This window comes from Octopus sinensis, linkage group LG3 (assembly GCF_006345805.1).
Source record: "Octopus sinensis linkage group LG3, ASM634580v1, whole genome shotgun sequence".
Lineage (NCBI taxonomy): Eukaryota > Metazoa > Mollusca > Cephalopoda > Octopoda > Octopodidae > Octopus > Octopus sinensis.
In genome coordinates, this window is record NC_042999.1 from 46535660 (window position 1) to 46543159 (window position 7500).

A 7500-nucleotide genomic window follows, 5' to 3' on the forward strand; every position below is an offset into this window, starting at 1 on the left:
TGTGTTTTATGAATATATATAAGCAATACTACTACACTAATCATCAGGAGATGTCAGACCGTATTCTCTGTAAGGTATCAATCATACCTACTCATTCTAAGTGGAAGATGCATTTGCTATCCTTATCTGAAAGCAGTATGCTAGCTTCCAATCCGCTCAATGTCGACAGTCACGAATATTTCGTTTGATGGAGATGCGAAATTTGAGGCACTCACTTCGTTAGATATCGAAACCCTAGTAACGAAATAGGTGCAAAGTGGGATGGTAGAAGCAAAAACCCAACTCTCAGGGGCCAATAATCCCTGTAAGTTTTAAACATTAAACCTTATCCTAAAGTTGGAAAAAAGTAAGTCAGTGTTTACATCAAGTGAAATAAATATGATTTACCTGTATGTATTCAACGAGTCATCATGAATATATTGGCAATACAACAACAGGTACACAACCAACATGACTTGGTATGCACTAAAAAGAATTTAGAAATATGCTGCAACCCTTTAATATACCATTTGGTTAACTCGAAATAATCTGGAAAATATAAGAGCAATCGTCATATTTGGATTTTGCCCAGATATCGACGTATCTAATTCATAGTGAAATTACTTAACTAGCAATAGAGCAAGAGGCAGTAGATTTCGACAAGTGAAGTGATTGTCTTATCATTTTCGTCATGAGAGAAGCGCATGGTAAACGGGCGTCTACATTCCCAACCAAGACAAGTAACGTTGAAGGTGATGTTATCCAAGATTCGGAGACCTGGTCTAAATGCTAGCAACAGAATAGAGTTTGTTAAAATTTCCTAAAAGTACAAATGACGGTTTGAGACTGAAGAATATAGTGCAAGTCTACTAGCTGGTTATAGTGTGATTTCGTTACAAAGCGCATTGGGCCAGAGGGAAGATCATCAGGCATTCCCTAGTTTGGGACTCGATTTTCGATCCGCTTCGGCTGAATCTTAAAATCACAACAGAAGGAGATAGGGGACAGAAAAACAGCAATATATATTGTGACAGGAAACCAGTAATACATTCCATTTACATAAATTTATAACTATATTATTATATCATTCTTTTATGCGTTTCAGCTAAAAGGCTGAGGTCATTTTGAAGCATGACGATAAACAATTAAGTTGCAACTAAATAAATATATCATGAGGATAAACAGCAAATACGACTAAATAAAGAAATCTATCTATCTATCTATCTATCTATCTATCTATCTATCTATCTATCTATCTATCTATCTATCTATCTATCTGTCTGTCTGTCTGTCTGTCTGTCTGTCTGTCTGCCTGCCTGTCTGTCTGTCTGTCTGTATGTCTGTCTATCTATCTATCTATCTATCTATCTATCTATCTATCTAATCTATCTATGTACCTATCTATATAAAAACAGTAAGTTGCAAATATATAACAGAATAACCATATATTTGTTTAATAGTTACACAAATAACAATTTGCTGCTATATAAGTTGAGTTAAAAATTCATGAAAGGATTTATTTGTATAATTACAATAATTGGAAAATTTCCATCTTGTAGAAACCAGACATCTTCTAATTCTAAATTCTAATGCTGTTATCAGCTCTTGCATCCTTCATCGTCTTTAAAGAATTTCAGTTAAATATGTGACTGGAAGCAATGTTTCTCGTTGATAAATAACTCACAAAAGTTACCAGAATTTCGTAATTTTAATGCTTTCTTTGATTTTGTTTCTTAATGTTTTGGCAAAAATCGACGTTATCACACATAATTATATTTTAAACCAAATTAAAATCATATCCTGAGATTAAACAATAAATGTTAACAGTTCTGAGATAGGAATTTGTGAAACTTAACATGTCTTGTCTAAAGAAATATTTTGTATCATAACTAACGGGTTCCGGTGCATTACAACAGATCGACATTTGGGCGAATATTTCAGCAATAATTCTTGGGCCAATCAATATTATGTGAACCAACTTACCAACCTGTTCCAAAAAACATTCGGGCCTGGGTATTTCGATAATTACCAAAAAATTCTGATCTGTCAGTGCTACAAGAACGCTTTACCTGTTCGCAAAGAGTTATCCCGGCACGGAATGTCAGTGCCAACGATATGTCCAAGATGTGGGCTGGGCAATGAAACCGTCCAGCATGCTTTTGTACATTGTCAGGAGCTGTCAGGCTTGATGATTTACGTCGAACACGTGTTGTCGCATCTGGGAAGAGTGCAGCTATCGGCTGAATCTATAACAAAGATTGTACTGCCAACTGGACTCTCGAAGGAAGGTGAGGTATGTTTTTTTCTGTACAGTTGCTGTGCTGAAAGAATGTGTGTGGAAGACTAGAATGTAAAGACTAGTGACAGGATCCTTTATCTCTGGCCCTGGTTTGCTACAATACTTCAGATGTCATCTGAAGAGCAAGATAGGGCTGGAGAAGAGAACCCTGTCGCGAAGTGTGTTTGAGGAAAGCTAGAAGGCTGTATTAAGAAAGGTGGGGGTCTTGTAACCTTACTTAATCTGCATTGGGAGAAAAAAAGGAAAGGGTAGCCGCTGGGCCTTTTAGGCAACCGGGCATAATCTCCTCCCCAAAAGGTGGAAAAAAGGACTATATAATATAACATTCATCTTTTCATTAAAATTTTAAAACAAAGTTCATTCGAACCTGCACTAACTTCATTCGAACCTGCACTAACTTCATTTGTATATGCTGTCCTGTGCTGAATCATCTATATGTGACATTATTGTCTTAATAAAAAATTCAGCTTGCAAGCCATGCTACTCCAGACTGATGACTCAGAAACTAGTCTCTGGGTTGTAGCTTTGCTGGGTGAAGGTGCTTATCTCCAGGAAATCTGTCAAAGCCGACAAGAAGCGGTGCTTCCTAGGGCTAAGTACCAGTAGTAGTGTTCCCTTTCATAGGACTGTCACATTAGATCGACAACATACCACCAATTTATATATATATATATATATATATTATATATATATATAAAGTAGAAGGAATAGCTAAGAATTTTTGACTGCTATTTCTAAACTTCGGTATGTGGTGAAGCAAATCTCTGCTGAACCCTAATTATAAAGTATTATATATACATATATATATATATAATATATATATATATATATATATATATATATATATATATATATATATGCACATGTCTGTGTGACTGTGTCTGTGTTTGTCCACCACCGCTTCACAATCGGCGCTGGTGTGTTTACCCTTCCTTAACTTAACGGTTCGGTAAAGGGATCCGATAGAATAAGTATCTGGCTTAAAACGTACTGAGGTCAATTCATTCGACCAAAAGATTCTCCTAGGTTGTACCCCAGCATAGCTGCAGTCTAATGACTGGAAAAGACCCCCCCAAAATGTATTATGGTTGTGTGGTAGAAAGATTGCTTGCCAAGCGTATGGTTTCGGTTCAATCCCACTGCATGGCATCTTGGGCAAATACTTTCTACTTAATGAGGGCCGACAAATCTTTGATTGGATTTGATTGACAGGAACTGAAAGAAGCCCATCGTATGTATATATATATATATAAATTTCGATGCATGTAAACAAAGTTTGCTTCTTTTTAGAAGCGTTGATATGTTTTGAAATATACAGATATGAAAATAATTTATTCTCCAACAGAATAATGTTGAACAGCATGCCCAAAAGAGAATATCCTTATATAGCTGACAAATTATTCTGTAATATAAGGATAATCTATCCTAAACATGCTATGCAGCACTGTTCTGCGTTTGAGTAAAATTAATTCCTTATCTCTGTGAATATCTCTGAGCCAGGCTAGACTTGAAAAAGGGTGCATAAATATAAAAATAATGAATGGAAGTAAATAAATAAATTACAACAAATCTTCTTCAACATCTTCCTCAATACCGAGATTAAACATTTGAGTTAAGCTATTAATTTGAAAAATAGCAATAAACTTCCATGACATGACTTCTAATGGCAGCTCCTGAGCATTAAATTCATTGCTAAATTTTCTTTGAAAATATTTGACTTAATTGATTGTTCATTGGGTAAATAAATTTGAACAATTTTCACGCTTACTCAATGCTAATATTATTCGTAATGAATCTCTCAAGGCCATACGTAATAAAACAGACAAAAATTACAAGGGAAATATTTGAAGATAATTAAGTTATGCAAAAAAACCCGTCTATAGTGTATTGTCTACTCAGTGTCCATTTTAATTAAATAAGGAATTTTATAGATTTTTTCCTTGTTCAGACTGTTATTGTTATTTAGTACACGTCAGACTTCATGGAGTACACCTTCAATCAAACGTGCTTCGGCTACAACCATCCCGAATTTTATAATTTCCTATCGTATCTAGGACGAAATTTATTCGTTGCAAAGATGATATTTTAAAAGAAATAGGACTATTACTTTTAGCAGACTGCCCGAGTACAGGATACCTCATTGGCTGTTGCTTTCACCCTGCCTCGTATGATTACAATTCAGTTATTCCCTACCCTTCTTGATGCACTAAATATTGATCCTTTGTTTCAAAATTGTAACGCCACCCTTTAATTTTTTAGAGCTAAATATTCCGCATTAAAGTGAAATACATACCAACAATGGAAAAGTGTCTATGTGGTGGACTGACTTATCAGGTTTACCCGCCAAATTTGTCTTCAGTCTCATAATTATCCTCTTAAAACATGATACAATCTACAATGCAGTTAGAAGTCTTGTTCACTTTCATAGGATGGGCATGGCTGGAATACATTTAATCATAGATATAAACACAGAAATGACCTGGGTCCGGACAATAATAAAAAATACAACTCTTCAAGTAAATGTTCTAAATTTATTTGCTAAAATGGAATTTAGTTACAATTTTACACATTTATCAATAGAAAATCTAAAAATTATTTTTGTAGACATAGTTACAGAATTTCGAAATGTGATATAAAAATTTTCTCCCTTTCTTGCTATATATATATATATATATATATATATATATATATATAATATATATATATATATATATATATATATATATATATATATGTACATATATACATATTCGCGCACACACATATGTGGAATATTTAGAAATAGATTTTAATATAATATGAAAAAAATTCAGTTTTAGCAAATAAAATATTGCATATCCTTACCTAAGGGTTAGAATAACAAAAGTCATAACCAACTTTTTTAGTTACATTTTATATAACTGATTTATGAAGCAGCAACTAAATTAAAAAAATTCCAACAACTAAATGCGTGGGAATATTTAGTTTCCTAAATTCACAAACTGAGATCGAATTATACCACCATCCTATATATATTTATTGTCTTTCTGTCCCATGAACCACTGATGTTTTTGATCACTTAAAATAGAATATTCTTGCTTCACTTGCCGAACAAACCATGCTGTATGTCTCGAACGTCGTGAATAAATAAGCTAATACATGAACGCTGTTTAGGAAATGGGCCAATATGAAAATCTTAAACTTTTGTTCATTCTCCTTTTTATTGAAACCGTGTCTCTGAATTAAGCAAATGACCACCTATTTAAAGGATGAGGTATGTTGAATGCATTCAAAATCAGTAACTATTTGATCGATCAAGAAGAATGAAAAGAAGAGCTGACAGCTTCAGGAATTAAATTCAGAACTTAAACAACCGGAATAAATACCATGAGTCATTTTTCCGACGCTCCAGAAAAAAATACTGGTTTCAAATTTTGGCACAAGGCCCGCAACTAGTGCATATTACATGGACTCCGGTGCTCAACCGTTACTTATTTTTATCGACGCTGCAAAGATGAAACACCAAAAATCTTATATTTTTCATTTCTTATACTAGTTCCATTTAATAACTGTTTATCATGTCTCTGCTTTTCGTAATTTAAAATATATTCTACGGAAGCAACTGTTGAGTTAAATGTCGGACAAACAACAGTGGAATTTGAACTAAGATGCATAAAGACAGGCGGAATACAGTTAAGTATTTTAGCCAGGCGCAGTAATGATTCTTATTTCTTTATTGCTCACAAGGGGCTAAACACAGAGGGTACAAACAAGGACAGACAAAAGGATTAAGTCGATAAGATCGACCAGTATGCAACTGGTACTTAATTTATCGACTCCGAAAGGATGAAAGGCAAAGTCGACCCCGGCGTAATTTGAACTCAGAACGCAAAGACAGTCGAAATACCGCTAAGCATTTCGCTCGACGTGCTAACAATTCTGCCACCTCGCCGCCTTAGAATCGAATAATATTGGTTTCAAATTTTGAGGCAAGGCCAGAATTTCGGGGGCAGGGGAGTAAGTCTATTTTATCGACTCCAGGGCTCAACTATTACTTATTTTTATCGACGCTGCAAGGATGAAACACACAGTCAGCCTCGGCGGAATTTGAACTAGCAACATATGGGCGGACGGAATGCGGAGAATCATTTTGACCGGGTGCAGTAATGTTCCTAGCATCTCGCTGCCTTAGGAGCGAATAATAATCCTTTCTGCTATATGCACAAGGCCTGAAAGTTTGGGGGAAGGGGCAAGTCGATTAGATCGATTCCACTACTCAACTGGTACTTAACTTATCGACTCCGAAAGGATGAAAGACAAAGTCGACCTCGGCGGAATTTGAACTCAGAACGTAGCGGCAGACGAAATACCGCTAAGCATTTCTCCCGGCATGCTAGCTATTCCTATTTCTTTATTGCCCACAAGGGGCTAAACATAGAGGGGACAAACAAGGACAGATAAAGAGAATAAGTCAATTACATCGACCCCAGCGCGTAACTGGTACTTAATTTATCACCACCGAAAGGATGAAAGGCGAAGTCGACCTCGGCGGAATTTGAACTCAGAGCGTAACGGCAGACGAAATACCAATTTCTTTACTGCCCACAACTGGCTACATACAGAGGGGACAAACAAGGACAGACAAAGGGAATAAGTCGATTACATCGACCCCAGTGCGTAACTGGTACTTATTTAATCGACCCCGAAAAGATGAACGGGAAAGTCGACGTCGGAGGAATTTGAACACGGAACGTAACGGCAGACCAAATACGGCTACCCATTTCACCCGGCGTGCTAACGTTTCTGCAAGCTCGCCGCATTCCTTAGGATCGAATAGTAATAACATGAAGTTGTCTGCCACGATACATACGTTGGTAAATCATTGCCAGTTTCCTATTTAATAAACGAAAGCTATAAGACAAATGGTTATTTACGTTGGTTTCACATGCTGATAATGTAAGATTTTATCTCTTATAGACACAAATACGCATACACTTATATATCAGCTCTATATATACGTACAAACACACACATATACTCATATATAATATAATTTAAATATACGTATAGATACGTTTATAGGCATAGTTACATAAAAATACACACACATGTATATTTATGTATGCAGATATGTATATAAAAATATATTTATAAACACTCATTGCGATGAATATAAAAACGTATCAGATCGCTTGCCAAAGAGCAAATTAGGTGTCAACCTTTGCAGTTTTAATGAATGGAAA